Source organism: Bubalus bubalis, chromosome 1, assembly GCF_019923935.1.
Source record: "Bubalus bubalis isolate 160015118507 breed Murrah chromosome 1, NDDB_SH_1, whole genome shotgun sequence".
Taxonomy (NCBI): domain Eukaryota; kingdom Metazoa; phylum Chordata; class Mammalia; order Artiodactyla; family Bovidae; genus Bubalus; species Bubalus bubalis.
In genome coordinates this window covers 161,493,106-161,517,623 of record NC_059157.1, presented here as the reverse complement: position 1 = coordinate 161,517,623, position 24,518 = coordinate 161,493,106, and the positions used below count along the sequence as shown (strand labels likewise).

Sequence of the window (24,518 nt, the reverse complement as noted above, 5' to 3'; positions counted from 1 at the left end):
TGGAATTTAAGGTAACTTGAGTTACTTTACATGGTACATACTCAATAGAAATGCTAACCGAGTGATAAAGGAGCACATGAATATTGGTGTCCTAGTATTAATTGCTCAAAACATTGTTTTTTTCTGGAGTAAAAGAAAGGAAGGTGAATGAGAAGAAGAGAAGAAAGGGTATTATTTTGGTAACCTCACTTTGGATTTTATCTCCAGCAATCAATAGATGTATAACCTGAGCAAATTACTTGATTTTTAAGCCTAAGTTTCTCTCCACCTTGGAGATTGTATTTATAGACTGCTTTTCTCCCAGTATCATGCTGATGAAATGCAAAAATGCTGTGAGTTAAGCTCTTTACATAGTACTTGCACATAGAAAGCTCTTTTTTCACATTTCATTCATTTTCTTTTTCCTCGGCATCAGAGAGCCTAAATAACTCTTTGAGGTCCTTCTGGAACAGGATTATCACTGGGGCCTGGAAGATGCAGAGGTAGAGCTGGTAACTTGTAAACCTCAGCTATGGATCTAAGACTACCAATAGGGCGGAGAGGATGACTCCCTCCTCCAGTTATTCTTCCCTGTGTAGGATTTAACTAGCAAATATTGGATATTTCAAAAAAACCCAAATGAAATTTTTGGCCAACCCAATAAAAATATAGAATGCATGCAATATTTGGGACAAATCAAAAAATTATTCACTATTTATCTGAAATTCAAACTTAACTGGACATCCTGTATTTATTTGGCAACACTAACATTGTGGCCCTACGGGGCAGCCTTGGAAAGAGTCCATGAAGGTAAGATGCCCGAAAACTGAAGGTTCACCAGCCCTATTTTAAATCTGCTGTCTGATTCTAATGTAAAGCTTAACCTTTGTTCCTGTTAAATGAGATGTTGAATCCAAAGTACCCAATTTGAATAGATGCTCAAAAGGATTTTTATTTACTTTCCCCTTTCAAATTCATTTTGTTCAGTTTGGCTCATTATTCCAAGCTGTTGACTGTTTAAAGTCTTAATTCTATAGTACATTACAGTAACTATCCTTCTAGTTTTGTCTAACCCTTAAATTATGGTTAGTCAGCCTCTTTAACATTACAACACAGGCAAATTATGTTCATTGTTGAAGATTGTAAGAACTGTCATTCTGGGTCTTACTGCTTTTGTAAAATAGATTCCAAAACTACAGAAATTAAATTTATTCTTTGATTATGGGAATCATTTCACAATGTATACATATATTAAACTATCACATTGTACCCTTTAAATATATTACAATTTTGTCAATTATATCCCAATAAAGCTAAAAAATAAACACAATAAAGTTCAACACTTAAAAGCAAAAATCTATGTATCTCATTTATGTAAGATACAGTTAAGAATTATGTTTAGTACTAGTTGTGGTTATCAGCTTTTTTTCTCTCTTATGGCTTGCTTCAGGACATAAGAAAAACAAGTGTGAGATGTAATAAACCACCTGAGGAGAAAAAATAATTCTTATATAAGAAGAATATACATAGTTGTTTGTATAAAATGTCATTGCTTACAAAAATGAGAATTAAAATAAAATAACTGTACCCTTTCCTCATACTTCCTCCTCTTTTTTCTCTTTTCTCTGTTTTATAATTTTAATTTTTAAAAACCTATTATATTTTTCTATATTTAGTCCTTTGTTTGCCTTTCCTACTGTTCTTTTCCCCTTGCAGTTAATCTTTAATGTATATAAATCTTCTTCATCTACCTCTATTTAATTTTGCATATCTATTCTTTCTTCTTTCCTTTCCTCTCAAAATATTTGTTAGTTTGTTTTCATTGCTTTATTCCCAACTTGGCACCTTGCTTTAGTTTTGTTTTCCAGTTTGTGCTTAAGTTAGTTTTGTTCTTAACTGGTAAATATAATTTTTTATTTCCTTTGTTTGCCAGATAAATCTACTATACTTTATTTTTGTTGGACTGTTTTTACTTTGCTCATGGGTGTATATGTATATGTGTATATTCCATTATTTTAATTATAATTTGCCTAATTTTTTAACTGCCATTTGTCTGGGGTTCATCTTTTGTTTCTCATTTTTGGATATTTGTTTTAATCTCAATGCCATAACAAACCACTTGTGGAATCTTCATTCCTGAGCCTCTGGAGTGGGAGCACTGACTCCAAGACCCTAGACTACTAGAGAACTAACCCTCTGCTAAGTCATTTCAGTCATGTCCAACTCTGTGTGATCCCATAGACAGCAGCCCACCAGGCTCTGCCGTCCCTGGGATTCTCCAGGCAAGAACACTGGAGTGGGTTGCCATTTCCTTCTCCAATGCATGAAAGTGAAAAGTGAAAGTGAAGTTGCTCAGTCGTGTCCAATCCTCAGCGACCCCCTTGGACTGCAGCCTTCCAGGCTCCTCCGTCCATGGGATTTTCCAGGCAAGAGTACTGGAGTGGGGTGCCATTGCCTTCTCTGAGAACTAACCCTAGGGAGTATCAAATAGTGAGACCTCATACAAAAGAAACCACTTGAATACAAGACCTGGCATTACCCAACCATCAGTAACACCCTGTGTAGGATGCTTCATCTAAACAAGAAACAAAACAAAAACACAAACCTAATCATCAGCAGACAGGATTACCGCCTCACCCATCAGAGGAAAAACAAGCAAACAAACAAAAACTCAGCACAAATCTCACCCTATATGAAGCTCACACAAACCACTGGACCAACCTTAGGAGGGCAGAAACCAAAAGGAAGAAAGAATTCAACCTTATTCAAGCAAAGAATTCAACTTTTCTTGAAGCCTGGGAAAAGAAAACCTCAAACACAATAACTTAAAAAAAAAAAAAAAAAAAGAAAAGGCAGAGAAATACTGCACAAATGAAGGAAAAAACTAGAAACACAGAAGTACAAATAAATGAAGAGGAAATAGGAAAATTACCTGAAAAAGAATTCAGAATAATGATAGTAAAGATCATCAAAAACCTTGAAAACAAAATGGAGAAAATGTAAGAATCAATTAACAAAGACCTAGGAGAATTAAAGAATAAACATACAGAGACAAACAACACAATTACTAAAATTAAAAATACTCTAGAAGGAACCAATAGCAGAATATCTGAAGCAGAAGAGTGAATCAGTGACCTGGAAGATAAAATGGTGGAAATAACTTCTGAAGAGCAGAATAAAATAAAGAATGAAAAGAGCTGAGGACAGTCTCAGAGACCTCTTGGCCCATATCAAATGCACCAACATTCAAATTATAGGTGTCCCAGAAGAAGAAGAAAAAAAGAAAGGGTATGAGAAAATTTTTGAAGAGATTATAGTTGAAAATTTCCCCACCATGGAGAAGGAAATAGTCAATCAAGTCCAAGAGGCACAAAGGGTCCCATACAGGATAAACCCAAGGAGAAACACACCAAGACACATACTAATCAAACTAACAAAGACTAAACACAAAGAAAGAATATTAAAAGCAGCAAGGGAGAAGCAACAGGTAACATACAAGGGAAACCCATATGTTTAACAGCTGAACTTTCGGCAGAAACTCTGCAGGACAGAAGGGAATGGCAGGATATATTTAAAGTACTGAAAGGGAAAAATCTACAACCAAGATTACTGTACCTAGCACGGATCTCTTTCAAAGTTGATGGAGAAATGAAAAGCTTTTCAGACAAGCAAAAGTTAAGAGAATTCAGTACCACCAAACCAGCTTTACAACAAATGTTAAAGGGACTTATATAATCAAGAAATACAAAAGAAGAAAAAAGATCTACAAAATCAACCCCAAACAATTAAGAATATGGCAATAGGAACACATATATCAATAATTACTTTAAATTTAAGTAGATTAAATGCTCCAACAAAAACACACAGACTGGCTGAATGTATACAAAAACAAGACCCATATATATGCTGTCTACAAGAAACCCAGTTCAGACCTAAAGACACATATAGACTGAAAGTGAGAGAATGGAAAAATATATTCCATGCAAATAGGAAGCAAAAGAAAGCTGGTGTTCAGCTCAGTTGCTCAGTCGTGTCCGACTCTGTGACCCCATGAATTGCAGCACGCCAGGCCTCCCTGTCCATCACCAACTCCCGGAGTTCACTCAGGCTTACGTCCATCGAGTCAGTGATGCCATCCAGCCATCTCATCCTCTGTCATCCCCTTCTCCTCCTGCCCCCAGTCCCTCCCAGCATCAAAGTCTTTTCCAACAAGTCAACTCTTCACATGAGGTGGCCAAAGTACTGGAGTTTCAGCTTCAGCATCAGCCCCTCCAGTGAACACCCAGGACTGATCTCCTTTAGGATGGACTGATTGGATCTCCTTGCAGTCCAAGGGACTCTTGGGAAGCCCAACAATTGAAAGTGAAAGTTGCGTTTAGAATCAATACCTGCCAGAAATGCTCAGAGGGCTCAAACAAAACTTGTGCGCACCACGACCCAGAAACCCCACAGAGACTGAGACAGAACTGTGTTTGAGTGTCTCCTGTGCAGGTAAGGGTCAGCAGTGAACTGCCACAGGGGCAGGGGCTCTGGGTGCAGCAGACATGGGTACGTCATAAGCCCTCTTGCAGCAGATGATCATGGCTAGCCTTATCCACATGTTGTAGACTGGCAGAATTTGGCCATGTCATCTCAGTTCTTCATGTGGCCAAGTATCTTGCAGAAAGCTTGCCAGAGGCATATTTACACCATGGTTTTCAGTTTCAAATGCATCAAGAAAGGTCAAGCCTCAATAGATAAATGCCTTTAAAGTCTCTGCTCTAATCAGCTTGATTTTGTCCTGTTGGCCAAAACAAAACACATGACCAAACTCAGAGTTCAGGGAGAGAAATAGAATCCATTTTTTTAAACAGTACTTTTTTTTTTTTTTCTTTTTTGATGTGGACCATTTAAGAAATCTTTATTGAATTTGTTACAATATTGCTTCTCTTATATTTTGGTTTTTTGGCTGTGAGGCACATGGGATTTTAGCTCCCTGACCAGAGTTCACACCCACATGCCCTGCCTTGGAAGGTAAAGTCTTAACCACTGGACTTCCAGGAGTCCCTAGAGTTTATTTCTTGATGGAAACAGATGCAAAATCATATATATATATATACACACACACACACATATGGATGTAAAAATATATGTAGCCATTTTTTTTCTAGAGTCCACATTTTATTATTTACATTCTTCCCACAGAGAAATTATATTAACCCCAATTCTAAGATAATCAAAAGCCTTATCTGAATTATGACAACAAGCTTGAGGTTCAGTATCTCATGATATAAATCAAGCCTAAGAATAGTGGTAGTTCCTTGGATGTGGCTCCTTTGGCTCCATAGACCTATGAACTAAAAGAATGAGTTACATATCTTCCACAAACCAAACATCCAATGGGGAGAGAACAGGTAGACTCAATTGATACTTTTTGTTCAAAGAGGTAAGGGGAGGCCAATAGTAGCCATTGGCCCATAAAATATTTGAAATCTCACAGGACAAATATGTTCAGTTCAGTTCAGTTCAGTCGCTCAGTCGTGTCTGACTCTTTGTGACCCACTGAATCCCAGTACGCCAGGCCTCCCTGTCCATCACCAACTCCCGGAGTTCACTCAAACGCATGTCCATTGAGTCAGTGATGCCATCCAGCCATCTCATCCTCTGTCATCCCCTTTTCCTCCTGACCCCAACCCCTCCCAGCATCAGAGTCTTTTCCAATGAGTCAACTCTTCGCATGAGGTGGCCAAAGTATTGGAATTTCAGCTTTAGCATCATTCCTTCCAAAGAACACCCAGGGCTGATCTCCTTTAGAATGGACTGGTTGGATGTCCTTGCAGTCCAAGGGACTCTCAATAGTCTTTTCCAACACCATAGTTCAAAAGTATCAATTCTTCGGCGCTCAGCTTTCTTCACAGTTCAACTCTCACATCCATACATGACCACTGGAAAAACCATAGCCTTACTAGACTGACGTTTATTGGCAAAGTAATGTCTCTGCTTTTGAATATGCTATCTAGGTTGGTCATAACTTTCCTTCCAAGGAGTAAGCATCTTTTAATTTCATGGTTGCAATCACCATCTATAGTGATTTTGGAGCCCCCCAAAATAAAGCCAGCCATGGTTTCCACTGTTTCCCCATCTATTTCCCATGAAGTGATGGGACCAGATGCCATGATCTTCGTTTTCTGAATGTTGAGCTTTAAGCCAACTTTTTCACTCTCATCTTTCACTCCCTCATATCAGACAAAATAGGCTCAAAATAAAGAAGATTACAAGAGATAAAGAAGGACACTACATATTGATAAAGGGATCAATCCAAGAGGAAGATATAACAATTGTAAATATCTATGTGCCCAACACAGGAGCACCTCAATACATAAGAAAAACACTAACACATAAAAGGAGAAATTGACAGTAACACAATAATAGTAGGAGACTTTAACACCCTACCCACACCAATGGACAGATCATCAAAACAGAAAATTAATAAGGAAAGACAAGTCTTACATGATACATTAGATGAGATGGATCTCTGGATATCTTCAGGACATCCCATCCAAATGCAGAAGAATACACCTTCTTCTCAAGTGCACATGGAACATTCTATAAGATAGACCACATCTTGGATCACAAATCACACCTCAGTAAATTTAAGAAAATTGAAATCATATCAAGCATCTTCTCCAACCCCAGCTATGAGACTAGATATCAATTACAAGAAAAAAACCTGTAGGAATCACAAACACATGGAAATTAAACAACACATTTCTTACCAACAGGTTACTGAAGAAATCAAAAAATTTCTAGAAACAAGTGACAATGAAAACACAGCTCAAAACCTATGGGATACAGCAAAAGCAGTTCTAAGAGGGAAGTTTATAGCAATACAATCCTACCTCAAGAAACATGTTGAATAGACAATCTAACTTTACACTTAATGCAACCGGAAAAAAAAGAACAAAGAAACCCAAAATTAGTGGAAGGAAAGAAATTGTAAAGATCTGAGCAGAAATAAATGAAAAAGAAATGAAAGAAACAATAGTAAAAATTAATAAAACTAAACACTGATTCTTTGAGAAGACAAACAAAATTGACAAACCCTTAGCTAGACTCATCAAGAAAAAAGAGAGAAGAATCAAATCAAAATTAGACATGAAAAAGGAGAGGTTACAACAGACAATGCAGAAGTACAGAAGATTATAAGAGACTATTAATGAACAACTATTTGGCAATAAAATAGATAACCTTAGAAAAGTTCATCTTCCAAGACTGAACCAGGAAGAAATAGAAATTATGAACAACCCAATTACAAGCACTGAAATTGAAGCTGTGATCAAAAATCTCCCAAAAAACAAAAGCCCAGGACCAGATGGTTTCACAGGAGAATCTATCAAACATTTAGAGAAGAGCTAATGCCTATCCTTCTAAAACTCTTTCAAAAAGTCTCAGAGGAAGGAACACTTCCAAACTCATTCTATGAGGCCACTATCACTCTGATACCAAAACCAGACAAAGACAACACAAAAAGAGAAAACTACAGGCCAATATCACTGGTGAACATAGATGTGAAAATCCTCAACAAAATTTTAGCAAACAGAATTCAGCAACACATCAAAAAGCTCAAACACCATGATCAAGTTGGGTTTATTCCAGGGATGCAAGGATTCTTCAATATACAGAAATCAATCAATGTGATACACCATATTAACAAATTGAAAGATAAAAACCATATGATAATCTCAACAGATGCAGAAAAAGCCTTTGGTAAAATGCAGCACCCATCCATTTATGATTAAAACTCTTCAAAAAATGGGCATAGAAGGAAGCTACCTCAATATGGTAAAGGCCATATATGATAAGCCTACAGCAAACATTATTCTCAATGGTGAAAAATTGAAAGCTTCCCCCTAAGATCAGGAACAAGACAAGGGTGTCCACTTTTATCACTATAATACAACATAGTTTTGGAGGTCCTAGCTGCAGTAATCAGAGAAGAAAAAGAAATAAAAGGAATCCAGATTGGAGAAGAAGAAATAAAGCTCTGACTGTTTGCAGATGACATGATACTGTACATAGAAAACCCTAAAGATAGTATCAGAAAATTACTAGAGTTCATCAGTGAATTTAGCAAAGTTGCAGGATACAAAATCAATACACAGAAATTACTTGCATTTCTATATACTAACAATGAAAAATCAGAAAGAGAAATTAAGGAATCAATCCCATTCACCATTGCAACAAAAAGAATTAAATATCTAGGAATAAACTTACCTAAGGAGACAAAGGAACTGTACACAGAAAATTATAAGACACTCATGAAAGAAATAAAAAATGACATAAACGGAGAGATATTCTATGTTCCTGGGTAAGAAGAATCAATATTATGAAAATGACTATGCCACCAAATGCAATCTACAGATTTAATGTGATCCCTATCAAATTACCAATGGTATTTTTCACAGAACTAGAACAAAAAACTTCAAAATTCATATGGAAACACAAAAGACCCTGAATAGCCAAAGCAGTCTTAAGAAAGAATGGAGCTGGAGGAATCAACCTTCCTGACTTCAGATTATACTACAAAGCTATAGTCATCAAGACAGTATGGTCCTGGCACAAAAACAGAAATACAAACCAATGGAACAAGATAGAAGGACCAGAAATAAACCCATGCACCTATGGGTACCTTATTTTTGACAAAGGAGGCAAGAATATACAATGGGGCAAAGACAGCCTCTTCAATAAATGGTGCTGGAAAAACTGGACAACTACATGTAAAAGAATAAGATTAGAACACTTCCTAACACCACACACAAAGATAAACTGAAGATGAATTAAAGACCTAAATGTAAGGCCAGGAACTATAAAACTCTTAGAGAAAAACATAGGCAGAATGCTCGATGACATAAATCAAAGCAAGACCCTCTATGAGCCACCTCCTAGAGTAATAGAAATAAAAACAAAAGTAAACAAGTGGGGCCTGATTAAACTTAAGAGTTTTTGCACAGCAAAGGAAACTATAAGCAAGGTAAAAAGGCAATTCTCAGAATGGGAGAAAATAATAGCAAATGAAACAGCTGACAAAGATTAATTTCCAAAATATACAAGCAGCTCATACAACTCAATGCCAGAAAAACAAAAACCCAATCAAAAAGTGGAAAAAGGCCTAAAAAGACATTTCTCCAAAGAAGACATACAGATGGCTAACAAACACATGAAAAGATGCTCAATATTGCTCTTTATTAGAGAAATGCAAATCAAAACTATAATGAGATATCACCTTACACTGGTCAGAGTGGTCCTCATCAAAATGTCTACAAATAATAAATGCTGGAGAGGGTGTGGAGAAAAGGGTACATTCTTGTACTGTTGGTAGGAATGTAAATTGATACAGCCACTATGGAAGATGGTATGAAGATTCCTTTAAAAACTAGAAATAAAACCACCATATGACCCAGTAATCCCACTCCTAGGCATATACCCTGAGGAAACCAAAATTGAAAGAGAAACATGTATTCCATTGTTCATTTCAGCACTATTTACAATAGCTAAAACAAGGAAGCAACCTAGATGTCCATTGACAGATGAATGGATAAAGAAGTTTGTGGTACATATACACAATGGAATATTACTCAACCATAAAAGGGAATATATTTTAGTCCATTCTAATGAGGTGGATGAACATATTATACACAGTGAAGTGAGTCAGAAAGAGAAAGATAAATACAGTATTCTAATACATATATGCAGATGACACCACCCTTATGGCAGAAAGTGAAGAGGAACTAAAAAGCCTCTTGATGAAAGTGAAAGAGGAAAGTGAAAAAGTTGGCTTAAAGCTCAACATTCAGAAAATGAAGATCATGGCATCTGGTCCCATCACTTCATGGGAAATAGATGGGGAAACAGTGGAAACAGTGTCAGACTTTATTTTTTGGGGCTCCAAAATCACTGCAGATGGTGACTGCAGCCATGAAATTAAAAGACGCTTACTCCTTGGAAGAAAAGTTATGACCAACCTAGATAGCATATTCAAAAGCAGAGACATTACTTTGCCAACAAAGGTCCATCTAGTCAAGGCTATGGTTTTTCCAGTGGTCATGTATGGATGCGAGAGTTGGACTGTGAAGAAGGCTGAGCACCGAAGATTTGATGCTTTTGAACTGTGGTATTGGAGAAGACTCTTGAGAGTCCCTTGGACTGCAAGGAGATCTAACCAGTCCATTCTAAAGGAGATCGGTCCTGGGTGTTCTTTGGAAGGAATGATGCTAAACTGAAACTCTAGTACTTTGGCCACCTCATGCAAAGAGTTGACTCATTGGAAAAGACTCTGATGCTGGGAGGGATTGGGGGCAGGAGGAAAACGGGACGGCAGAGGATGAGATGGCTGGATGGCATCACCGACTTGATGGACGTGAGTTTGCGTGAACTCAGGGAGATGGTGATGGACAGGGAGGCCTGGCGTGCTGCGATTCATGGTGTCACAGAGTCGGACACGACTGAGCGAATGAACTGAACTGAATGCATATATATGGAATATAGAAAAATGGTACTGAAGAGTTTATTTACAGGGCAACAGTGGAGAAGCAGACATAGAGAATAGACTTATGGACATGGGGAGAGGAGAGGGTGAGATGTATGGAAAGAGTAACATGGAAGCTTACATTACCATATGTAAAATAGATAGCCAACAGGAATTTGCTGTATGGCTCAGAAAACTCAAACAGGGGCTCTGTATCAACCAGAGGGGTGTGATGGGGGAGGGAAATGGGAGGGAGGTTCAAAAGGGAGGGGATATATGTATACCTATGGCTGATTCACAGAGAAGGCAATGGTGCCCCACTCTGGTACTCTTGCCTGGAGAATCCCAGGGAGGGAGGAGCCTGGTGGGCTGTGGTCTTTGGGGTCATACAGAGTTGGACACGACTGAAGTGACTTAGCAGCAGCAGCATGGCTGATTCATATTGAGGCTTGACAAAAAACAGCAAAATTCTGTAAAGCAATTATCCTTAAATAAATAAATAAATAAATAAAAATAACTGTAGTGAAAAAATGTAAAATTTCAGAGAACAAAAAAATTAGAGAAATTTATTTTATATTCTAGCATTTACTATTTTCAATGACAGCACTTGATTGGGTCTATTTCCATGCATTTAATATGGAAAGCCCCTAAGGAAAGATTTTTGGGTGGATAAAAGATATTTTTGGGGTAAAAGAGTTTGGGGGGGGTGGTTTAAAAATTTGGTTTAGTCTCAGTGACCTGTTCTTGATGAAGCCATTCTAATTCTGGTCTTCATGCTTCCTTTTCTAAATGTTCAGGTATTCTTTAAAAAAACGTATCCCTTCTAGGATTTTTGTCAGCCCCGTGATCTGTAATTCAATAAATCTAACTTCCTCTTCTGAAAACTCGAGCAACACTTTCCATTCTTCAGTCTCCTGGCACCTCTCCTGTTTTCCATGGTTTCCCAATGATTACTCACAGTAATTACAGCCATACGTTCTCTATGTTGCCTGCCTGAGATGTAGTTGAGCCAGGCCAAGGGATTTGAAATAACCAGAGCAACTAGGATGTCTCTCATTATTTCTCCTGCTTCCTAGGTTTCAAATCACTCTAATATTTACTCCCCACTTTTCCTGATCCCATGAGTTAGCAGAGACAGATGCTTATGAGATCTTTAATAGTTGCCAAAGTTTACATCTAATTTCAGGTCTTTGGAAAGACCTGCACCTAATCTTCAGAGGCAGAGTCAAAGGCTCATCCTGATACACAACTAATAAAAAATATTTTATATTCTTAGAAGTTGCTCACAACTGTGATGTTTCTCTTCTGTGACCACCAGAAGCACAAAGATCATGGGAGTCTATTATTGCTTGTTTTACTGTTTCTTGAGTATATTTATTTAATAATTATGACATAAAGCTTAAAAAGCCTGGTGCCAGCAGTTGTAGTTCAAGATGGCCATGTAGGAGTATCCTAAACTGACCTTCTTCACGACATGCCACTTCTGAAGCTACATGTAGAAAAATTTCCTCTGAAAGAAACCTGAAAACTAGGTGAGCAATTCCTACACATAGGGTAAATGAGAAACCCTCACACTGAAATAGGTAGGAGAGGCTGAGACACAATTCATTGTAATCCCCACCCCGGCATGGAGACCTACAAGTGGAAGGGAACTCACAAGTCTTAGTGTTTCTCTGAAAAGAAAGTGAAAGTGAAAGTCACTCAGTTGTGTCTGACTCTTTGCAACTCCATGGACTATACAGTCCATGGAATTCTCCAGGCCAGTATACTGGAGTGGGTAGCCTTTCCCTTCTCCAGGGGATCTTCCCAACCCAGGGATCGAACCCAGGTCTCTCATATTGCAGGTGGGTTCTTTACCAGCTGATCCACAAGGAAAGCCCAAGAATACTGGAGTGGATAGCCTATCCCTTTTCCAGGGGAATCTTCCCGACTCAGGAATTGAATCTGGCTCTCCTGCATTGCAGGAGGATTCTTTACCAACTGAGCTATCAGGGAAGCCCCTGTTTCTCTCTGAGGGGCTACTGATTTGAAATCTGTATCCGGCATCCCAACTTTTAAGACTTGATCCTAAGAGATGAGTCCCCAAAATATCTAGCTTTGAAAACCAATGTGTCCACAAGCCCCACAAGTCTCTAGTGAGAAACAACTCTTTGAGGGCTTGCACAGTCTTATCTGGCTACTCCCAAGGTCTAGAGCTGAGGCAGCTGATTGAAAAATGCTCTGTCTTCCTGTGAAAGAGTCCTATTTGCTTATCTTCATAACTATGACCTGAGAGCAGACTTCTAACCAAAAATACATGTAAGGACCTACTATAACCCTCTCCAAAGACCCTGGGGAGTAGGTAATACCTTCATCTTCTTTCTCTGCCTCACTGCCAGTTGCCAATATGTCTCAGAAAGGAATTTGTACACACATCTGGTGCCCCCTTTCTGCAGCTTCCACCCAGGGAATATCCGTTGGTCACCTGGCTCTGGTGGCCAGCAGGGTCTATGTTTGCAAGTCCCAGAGCACTGTAGCAAGTGGAGAAACAGTTTTTAAGCATAGCACAGAGGTAGTAGACTAAAATACAGTCTGAATCTTTCTGTGAAAGCTTATCTTTCTAGATGTGGCTTGATGGTTTATAATTAAATACAGATTTAAGGACTTAGTACTATCCTCTCCAGAGATTGGGGAGACAGATGGGTGTGATCTTTGTGCTCCCCCTTTGCCCTGACCCATGGTGCTGGTATCTTTGAGAAAGGAGCTTGTGTACATATCTGGTGTCCTGGTTTTTGTGGCTGCCACCAAGAAGACACATCCCTTGACAGCCTAGATTTGGTGGCTAGTAGGACTTTGTGTTCTCAGATTCAACAGGATGGTAACAAATAATAAAACAGTTCTTAACTGTTACCCTAGAGCTCAATGCAGTGGGAAGAGACAGACATGCCATTTCATGGTTTTCCCAAGCATATTTGCATACTTTAAAACCTGCTTGATAAGAGTCTGGTTTCTAGTCAGCTTGAATCTAGGTGCCATCTGAAGTCCTCCCCATTGGGACACTGACAGGTCTTTGCACACCTTCAACTATGGGGAGCCACTAGGAATGAAGTTGGCTCCTTGGGTAATCAGAGCTTTGAGAGACAATCAAGAGCTAGGACAAGGCTGATCACCTGTATGAGGCTACTGCTTCAAGGCTGGAAGAAGTGGTTGTTTTATCTAATGCATATATGAGAAAAGAGAAGGAAAATGAAGAAAAAGAGGAAAAAAAAATATTTTAAGACAAAGACTGTAAGAATAAGAATTTAAGACAAAAAGACTAATAAGAGACTGTTTTATCTAATGCATATATGCATTAGATTTTAAGGCAAAGACTATAATAATAGCCTTTACTCAATAATAAACAGGTCAATTGAACAAGAAGCTGTAGGATTTGTAAATATTTCTACACCTAAAATTGGAGCATTTAAAGATATAAAGCAAGTATTAACAGACCTAAAGGGAGAAATGATGCCAACAGCTGACTCATTTTTAAAGGCCCTAATGCTCAGAAGGATTGAGGGCAGAAGGAGAAGAGGGTGTCAGAGGATGAGATGGCTGGATGGCACCACAGATGCAAAGGACATGAACTTGGGCAAACTTCGGGAGATGGTGAGGGACAGGGAGGCCTGTTGTGCTGTAGTCCATAGGGGTCTCAAAGAGTCAGACATGACTGGGTGATTGAACAACAACAATAACAAAAGAAGAAATAGATAACAACATAACAATATTAAGAGATTAAATAGTCAATCTTTCTTCAATGAATAGATCATGTAGACCAAAAAAAAAAAAAAAAAAAAAAAAAAAAAGAAAATATTGGTCTTAATAACATGTTATACAATATACACTTAAAAGACATATACAAAAAATTCTGTTTAAAAGCAACAGAATATACATCTTCTCAAGAGTATATAGTACATTCTCCAGAATAAATTATATCTTAGGCCACAAAAGATATCTTAATAGATTTAAAATCATAATCTTTTTTGACCACAACATTATGAAACTAAAAATAATTACCAGGAGAAAACTGGAAAATTCACAAATATGTGAAGATTATACAACATGCTAGTGAATAACCAATGGGTCAAAGAAAAATCAAAAAGAAAAACATAACTTGAGACAAATGAAAACATGATATACCAAAATTATGGGTTGCACCAAAAGCAGTTTAACAGGAAAGTTTCTAGTGATAAATGCCTACATCAAGAAACATCTCAGATTAATACATAACTTCACACCTCAAGGAACTAGAAAAAGAAAAACTAAGTCTAAAAGTTAGTAGAAAAGGAAACAAAGGTGGAGTGAAAATAATGAAATAGAGACTAAAAACATGATAAAAAATATCAATAGAATTAAGAACTGGCTGTTTAAAAAGCTAAACAAAATAGACAAACCTTAGCTAGATTCACTGAGAAACAGAGGCAGGACTCGTAAAACCAAAGTGAAAGAGGGGACATTATCACTGATACTACAGAGGAAACTATAAAGGATCATAAAAGGTTACTATGAACAATTATATGCCAACAAACTGGACAACTTAGATGAAAAAATTTAAAAATAGCCTAGAAACATACAACTTACCAAACAGAATCATGAAATATAGAAAGTTTAAATAAACCAATTTCTAGTAAGGATACTGAATCAGTAGTCAAAAATCTCTCAACAAATACCCACGACATGATGGCTTCACTGATGAATTCTAACAAATATTTAAAGAAAAATTAATACGAATTCTTCTTACATTCTTTCAAAAAATAGAAAAGAATGAGCCAATCTAAAACTAATTTTATGAGGCCAACATCACTCAGAAACCAAAACCAGATAAGGACCCCAAAAGAAAAAGAAAGTTGCAGGTCAATATCCCTGATTAACATAGATGTAAACGTGCTGTAAAGAGCAATATTGCATAGGAACCTGGAATGTTCGGTCCATGAATCAAGGCAAATTGGAAGTGGTCAAACAGGAGACGGCTAGAGTGAACATTGACATTCTAGGAATCAATGAACTAAGATGGACTGGAATGGGTGAATTTAACTCAGATGACCATTATATCTACTACCATGGGCAGGAATCCCTTAGAGGAAATGGAGTAGCCATCATGGTCAACAAAAGAGTCCAAAAGGCAGTACTTGGATGTAATCTCAAAAACGACAGAATGATCTCTGTTCATTTCCAAGGCAAACCATTCAATAGCACGGTAATCCAGTCTAAGCCCTGACCAGCAACACTGAAGAAGTTGAAGTTGAAGGGTTCTATGAAGACCTACAAGATCTTCTAGAACTAACACTCAAAAAAGATGTCCTTTTCATTATAGGGGACTGGAAAGCAAAAGTAGGAAGTCAAGAAACACCTGGAGTAACAGGCAAATTTGGCCTTGGAATACGGAATGAAGCATGGCAAAGGCTAATAGAGTGTTGCTAGGAGAACGCACTGGTCATAGCAAACACCCTTTTCCAACAACACAAGAGAAGACTCTACACATGGATATCACCAGATGGCCAACACCGAAATCAGATTGATTATATTCTTTGCAGCCAAAGATGGAGAAGCTCTATACAGTCAGCAAAAACAAGACTGGGAGCTGACTGTAGCTCAGATCATGACTTCCTTATTGCCAAATTTAGACTTAAATTGAAGAAAGTGGGGAAAACCACTAGACCAATCAGGTATGACCTAAATTAAATCCCTTAAGATTAAGTGGAAGTGAGAAATAGATTTAAGGGACTAGATCTGATAGATAGAGTATCTGATGAACTATGACACTGTACATGACATTGTACAGGAGACGGATCAAGACCATCCCGAACAAAAAGAAATGCAGAAAGGCAAAATGGTTGTCTGAGGAGGCCTTACAAATAGCTGTGAAAGAAGAGAAGCAAAAATCAAAGGAGAAAAGGGAAGATATACCCATTTGAATGCAGAGTTCCAAAGAACAGCAAGGAGAGATAAGAGAGCCTTCCTCAGTGATCATGCAAAGAAACAGAGGAAAACAATAGAATGGGAAAGACTAGAGATCTCTTCAAGAAAATTAGAGATACCAAGGGAACATTTTATGCAAAGATGGGCTCGATAAAGGACAGAAATGGTATGGATCTAACAGAAGCAGAAGACATTAAGAAGAGGTGGCAAGAATTCACAGAACTGTACAAAAAAGATCTTCACGACAGATAATCACGATGGTGTGATCAATCATCTAGAGCCAGACATCCTAGAATGTGAAGTCAAGTGTGCCTTAGGAAGCATCTCTACCAACAAAACTAGTGGAGGTGATGGAATTCTAGTTGAGCTATTTCAAATCTTAAAAGATGATGCTGTGAAAGTGCCACACTCAAAACGCCAGCAAATTTAGAAAACTCAGCAGTGGCCACAGGACTGGAAAAGGTCTGTTTTCATTCCAATCCCAAAGAAAGGCAATGCCAAAAATGCTCAAACTACCACACAATTGCACTCATCTCACATGCTAGTAAAGAAATGCTCAAAATTCTCCAAGCCAGGTTTCAGCAATATGTGAACTGTGAACTTCCTGATGTTCAAGCTGGTTTTAGAAAAGGCAGAGGAACCAGACATTAAATTGCCAACATCCTCTGGATCATCAAAAAAGCAAGAGAGTTCCAGAAAAACATCTATTTCTGCTTTATTGACTATGCCAAAGCCTTTGACTGTGTGGATCACAACAAACTGTGGAAAATTACGAAGGAGATGGGGATACCAGACCATCTGACCTGCCTCTTGAGAAATCTGTATGCAGGTCAGGAAGCGATAGTTGGAATTGGACATGGAACAACAGACTGGTTCCAAAATTGGAAAGGAGTACATCAAGGCTGTATAATGTCACCATTGCCGGGGTCCAGCCCCGGCTGATCCAGGGTCTTCGAAGGAGAGACGGCTAGGCGGCCTATTCAAATGTTAATTAGATATAATAAAGAGGAATAGAATGAGGATAGCTCAGTAGGAAAATTCAGTGGAGAAAAGAAGCTGAGTGGCTTGGTTTACGCGGAAAATCAATATAACCCGTGACACCAGGTTAGCTCTGACCACGGAGGCCGCAGGCGCCCTCTCGAATAGCGGAAGGTGCCCCACCTTAGACACCTTCTCGAGTGGGTCTTAGAAGCCCAGGCAAATAAATGGTCGCAGAGGACATCCACGCTCCAGATGGACACTCAGCTAGAAGTTAAAGGGAAGAATGACATGGGGAGACCAAGCATTGGTGAGCAAGGCCCATAGCTTTATTTTCAACAGGGGCTTTTATACCCTAAGTTACACATAGAGGACAATAGGGGATGCAAAATCAGCAGTCTTTGATGCTTATCAAAAACCAGGGTTTCTTTCCTGCAGATTTATCGTATACAAATGGTTTAGGTGATTTACATCATCTTCTGGCCAGAGGCCTATTAACATTTTATGACTCTTGACAAGGACTTATCAACAAAGACTTATTTTCTCTAAGAGTAATTATTTTAAGGTTTGGCGCCATCCTCCGAAGATAAGATTACGTTCCTATAGGGTGGATGTGTAATGGGTTTACAAAGGAAAGAATTTACTACCTTAAGGGTCTAAAGTTACTAACACCAGGCCACTACTTATTTTTTATACATACCAACTATATTAATTAATGCACATTCAAGGATACAATTCAGGGGATGTGAAAACTTGGCAACAAACATTGGCTCATCAATGAAATCTTTTACTAGTTTTATTCTGACAGCTTCTAATTCTCTGAGAGGCTCTAAGCTATTTGAATATCTTAAGCTTCCCGTGCCTCTGGAGGCTGGGAGACTGTAAACAATCGTATGCATAGCTGTAGGTGTCCGGGTAAACTTGTCAGGCGAGTTAGAGAGCCATCTGAGGGGTTTGGATTTAAACACTCCTAATTGCCCAGGAACTTTATTAATTGGAGCTGTAAGTTAACTCTTTGACAGAGAGAGTGAGATGGTGGTGGGGGACAGCCCCCAGTAAAGTCAGAGGTGAGAGCACAAAGCAATAAAGTAGGCAGACTCTGGTTTTTTGGGGGGTAGATGCTCGAGAATATCCGGGGGCACTCCCGAGGCTCGATCCCGCCTTTGCGTATGCCGAGCCCCCTTCCTCATGACCTTTGTCACGAGTGGAATGTCTCTCGCCGGCTCCCAGCACACCATGCTTATTTAAGTTATATGCAGAGTACATCATGAGGACCCCGGGATGGATGAAGCAGAAGCTGGAATCAAGATTGCCAGGAGAAATATCAATAACCTCAGATATGCAGATGACACCACCCTTATGGCAGAAAGTGAAGAAGAACTAAAGAGCCTCTTGATGAAAGTGAAAGTGGAGAGTGAAGAAGCTGGCTTAAAGCTCAACATTCAGGAAACTAAGATCATGTCATCCAGTCCCATCACTTCATGGCAAATAGATGGGTAAACAGTGGAAATAGTGGCTGACTTTATTTTTCTGGGCTCCAAAATCACTGCAGATGGTGATTGCAGCCATGAAATTAAAAGACACTTACTCCTTGGAAGGAAAGTTATGACCAACCTAGACAATATATTAAAAAGCAGAGACATTACTTTGCCAACAAAGGTCCATTTAGTCAAAGCTATAGTTTTTCCAGTGGTCATGTATGGATGTGAGATTTGGATTGTAAAGAAAGCAGAGTACAGACAAATTGATACTTTTCAACTGTGGTGTTGGAGAAGACTCTTGAGAGTCCCTTGGACTGCAAGGAGATCCAACCAGTCCCATCCTAAAGGAGATCAGTCCTGAGTATTCATTGGAAGGACTGATGTTGAAGCTGAAATCCAATACTTTGGCCACCTGATGCGAAGAGCTGACTCATTTGAAAAGACCCTGATGCTGGGAAAGATTGAAGGCAGGAGGAGGAGGGGATGACAGAGGATGAGATGGTTGGATATCATCACTGACTTGATTGACACGAGTTTGGAAAACTTCAGTAGTTGGTGATGGACAGTGGGGCCTGGCGTGCTGCAGTCCATGGGGTCGCAAAGAGTTGCACACGACTGAATTAGTGAATTGAACTGAAACATGCTCAGCAAATTATTAGCAGACCAAATTCTACAAAACATTAAAAGGACCATACCCCATGGTCAACTGAGATTTATTCTAGGGATGCAGTAATGGCTCAATACCCACAAAAATCAATGTGATATACCACATTAACAAAACGTAAGATAAAAATTACATAGTCATCCTAACAGATGCAGAAAAATATCTTTACAAAATTTGCATCTATTTATAATAAAAACTTTGACACACTGGGTAAAGAGGGGATGTACCTCAATAGAATAAAGGCCATATATGACAGACCCACAGCTATTAACATACTCGACAGTGATAAGCTGAAATCTTTTTCTCTAAGATCAGTAACAAGACAAGGATGCTGCCTCTTATCAGTCTTTTTCAACATAGTATTGGAAATCCTAGCCACATAAATCAGACAAGAAAAAGAAAAGTCACTCAAATTGGAAAGGAAAAAGTAAAACTGTCACTATTTTTGGATGACAAATTATAGAAAACCCTAAAAACCCCAACAAAGAACTATTAGAATAGTGAACTCAGTAACACTGCAGAATACAAAAAGCAGTTGAATACATTAAAAATGAGCTATTAAAAAGAGAAATTAAGAAATTAATCTCATTTACATTGCCTTAAAAAGGATAAAATACCTAGGCACGAAATTAACCAAAGAGTTAAAAGACCTATATACTGAAAACTACAAAATATTAATGAAGAAATTAGGGAGGACACAAATAAGTGAAAAGATTCCATGATCATTGATTGGAAGAATACTGTTCAAATGTCCATACTGACTAAAGTAACCTACAGAGTTTAACACAATCCTTATCAAAATTTCAATGGCATTGTACACAGGAATAGAACAAACAATTCTAAAATTTGCTTTGAACCACAGAAGATCCCCCAATAACCAAAGAAGTCTTGAGAAAAAAAAAAAAAACTGGAGGTATCATGCTCCCTGATTTCTAATACTGTTGCAGACTATAGTAATCAAAACAGAGTGATATTAGCATAAAAACAGACACACAGATCAAAACCCGCATATTTATGAGCAATTTTGTATGACAAAGGAGGCAAGGATATAAAATGGGCAGAAAGCCTCTTCAATAAATAGTGCTGGGAAAACCAGACTGCTATCTGTCAAAGAATGAAACTAGACAATATTTTACACTATACACAAAAATTAACTCAAGTGATTAGAGACTTGAATGTAAACCATGGAATCATAAAACTTCCAGGAGAAAACAAAGCAGTGAGCCACTTGACACTGGTCTTGATGATGATTTTTTTGGATTTGACACCAAAAACAAAGACAGAAAAAATAAAAATAAGCAAGTGCAGCTGTAAGAAACTAAGATGCCCCTGCACAGCAAAGGAAACTATCAACAAAACTAAAAGGCAAATGATAAATGGGAGAAAATATTTGCAAATCATGTATCAGATAAGGGCTTCTTATGTCAAATATTTACTATATAAAGAACTCACATAACTCATTGGCAAACAATCTGATTGAAAAGCTGGAAGAGGATCTGAATAGACATTTTTTCCAAAGAGGACATACAGATGGCCAACATGTACATAAAAAGATGATCAACATCACTAATCATTAGAGAAATGCAAATCAAAACCCCAATGAGATATCACCTCACACATTAGAAAGGCTATTATCAAAAGGGTAAGAAATGTTAAGTGTTGGTAAGGATGTGGAGAAAAGGCAACTCTCATGCAGTGTTGGTGGGAATATAAACTGGTGTGGCCACTGTGGAGAACAGTATTGAGGTTCCTCAAAAAATTAAAATTAGAACTACCATACAATCCTGCAATTCCACGTTGGGGTATTTATCCAAAGAAAATAAAAACATTAGCTGGAAAACTTATCTACACTTTTATGTTCATTGCAGCAGAGCCAAGATACAGAAAAATTTAAGTGTCCACTGATGGATAAAGCAGATGTGGTGTGTGCGTGCATGTGCGTGTGTGTGTGTGTGTGTGTGTGTGTGTATAGTTGTTCAGTCACTAAATCATGTCCAATTCTTTTGCAACCCCATGTACTATAGCCCACTAGGCTCCTCTGTCCCTGGGATTTCCCAGGCAAGAATACTGGAGTGGGTTGCCATTTCCTTCTCCAGGGGATCTTCCTGATCCAGGGATCAAACTTGCACCTCCTATTTAGCAAGTGGATTCCTTACCACTGAGCCACCTGGGCAGGCCATACCACCTGGGCAGGCCACATATGTATAGTGTGAGTGTGTTTTTGGAATGAGAAATCAAATATTTATATGTATACACACATAAATGGATAAAGATGTGGTATATGTATACACACAATGGAATATTATACAGCCATAAATAGAATGAAATCTTGCCATTTGCAATAACATCAATGGAAATTAAGGGCATTATGATAAGTGAAATAAGTCAGAGAAAGATGAATACTGTATGTTCTCATATGTGAAATCTTAAAAACAAACAATAATGAAAAAGTTTATAGATTCAAAGAAGGGACTGGTGGTTGCCATTAAGTGGTGGGTGAAGGGTGGGTAGAATGGGTGAAGGGAGTCAAAAGGTACACACTTCCAGTTATAAAATATTCTGGAGATGTAATTTACAGCATGATTACTATAGTTAATGATACTGTATTGTACATTTGAAAGTTGGTATGCTAAGAACAAATTTTTAAAATTCTCATCACAAAAAAGAAAGAAATGTGTAACTATATGTAGTGATGGACATACATTAACTAGACTTATTGCGGTGGTCATTTCACAATATTACACAAATATTGAATGTTGTGCAGTTGAGCCTAATATAATGATACATGTCTATTATATCTATCATTAAAAAAAGAAAGAAGCCTTGGTGGTCCAGTGGTTAAGACTCCATGCTTCCAAGAAGGGAGTGTGGATTCATCCCTGATTGGGGAACTAAGATCCCACACGACATGCAGTGCTGCCAAAATAAAAAGACCACCTGATGCCATTTTCTTAATGAAAAGAACCTGAACTGTTTTTGTTTGCTTGTTTATTTCATTTTGCTTTTATTCTCTCACTTAAATATTGATGTTATAATGATTACTAATGATTAGACATCTCATTTCACAAGCAAGTAATAGTAAAAGAAACTTTGAGATTACAGCCTAATTGGAATGAGAAATCTAAATCTTTGGATTATACACTGGAATATAAAGGTGAAAAAAGAGACAGTGCACTCACAGATCCTGTGGATCTGTCTCTTGCTTCAACAGTGCTTGGATAGAGCATACCCAGGGACATCCCTTACTCCAGCCTCTGATTATCCTCCAACTATATTCTTCTAGTCGCAACTTTCAGAATCAGCCACTCAGCTGTCCTCAATCACCGTGCCAAGTCAACACCATTTTTTGAGCTTAAATCCTTATTACTGATCAACCATGAGCCCCCAGATTCATTAGAATTATTACACCAAGGTAGAGGCCACTGTCATAACCGCCTGGTCAACATGCATCTGCAGGCCTCCTACACCTCCCTCTCTCTGGGCTTCTATTTCAACCTTGACAGTGTGGCTGTGTAGGGTGTGGGCCACTTTTTCCATGAATTGGACGAGGAGGAGCATGAAGGCACCCAGCGTCTCTTGAAATGCAAAACCAGTACAGCGGCCGCACCCTGTCCCATGACACGCAGAAGCCATCTCAAGATGAGTGGGGTAAAACACAGGATACTATGGAAACCTCTCTTCTCTTGGAGAGGAACCTGAAGCAGGCCCTTTGGGATCTGCATGGCCTGAGTTCTGCCCATACAGACTCCCCACCTCTGTGACTTCCTGGAGAGACACTTCCTAGGTGAGGAGGTGAAACTCATCCAGAAGATGGGTGACCACCTGACCAACCTCTGCAGGCTGGGCAAGAATTTCTTCTAAAGCCTCACCCACAACCACAACTAAGAGGCTTGGAGCCCAGGGGCCTTTGAGGAGTCTCTCTGGTATAAGGACTTCTGCCTGAAGCCCCCCTCTCTGCAGCCACTTGGCAGCTTTTTAACCACCTTGGAGCATTCTCCCAAGGCTTAGACCAAATCGAAACCATAAAGATTTTTGCAGCAAGAAAAGAATATCTGTCTTATATTAAACAAACACAATCAGCAGGCCTTTGATGCTGTTTTTCCCCATTAACATTGCTGACATCAGAACATAAAACGAGTTCCCACAAAGAAAATTTGATAAAAAACAACCAGGATACAAGCGTTGTTTTAAGAACACTATTCTTTTGATCCCCTGAGTCTAATGCTTGTCAGACACTTAGTAGCCACATAAAGATGTTTGCTTAATTGAGTTTACATGCCACATGATAAAAAAAAATGCAAGTTAAATCTTGGACTCTGAAAACCATTATAGTTATTTCACAGATATCAATGATTCAAGGAAAGAGAAGGGATTATTACTGAACACAGATGCGGACTGTAATAGCAACAAATGGAAGTAATGTTGCAAAAATTAATAATTAACAAAAATTAATACATTAATTTAATTAATGCTTTTATTAGCATTTGAATGGGCACAATAAACAGTAAAGTTTTTTTTTTTTTTTTCCTGTCAGTGTTCTTTAAAAAGATGAGATAGAAGCAAACGTTTCAGGTAGATACAAGATTAAAGTCAGCTTCTTGGCTATTAGAAAGGGACATAGTTGTGTGTCTGCTAGTACAGATCCATAGAATTAGGGACTTAATTCCTACCTTTTCCCAGTTGAGTTCATATGAGACTACAGAAGTCATAAGCCGTCCTCAAAACTGAAGGCCTTTGCATGGAGACTGGCTCCTGTAACCTTGAAGGAGACTCAGAACGTGAACCTCTTCATGCCTGCTCTCAAAAGAAGGGGAGCAGCCTGCCTGATACTTTATTTTGAGCTCTTCAACTAGGTAAATTCACTCCACCTGGAAGTTAGCTTGCTAAAGATGGAGCATGAGACTGCTGTCTAGAAAAATCCCTCTTCCTGAAAAATCAGAGAATCAGAAGTCGTTTTTGCTCTAGAGTATTTTAA

General features: G+C 38.4%; 1 pseudogene; it reads left to right on the top strand.

Moving 5' to 3' along the window:
- Positions 1–22,627: 22,627 nt before the first annotated feature.
- LOC123334420 lies at positions 22,628–24,196 on the top strand (annotated as a pseudogene).
- The last annotated feature ends 322 nt before the right edge of the window (positions 24,197–24,518 follow it).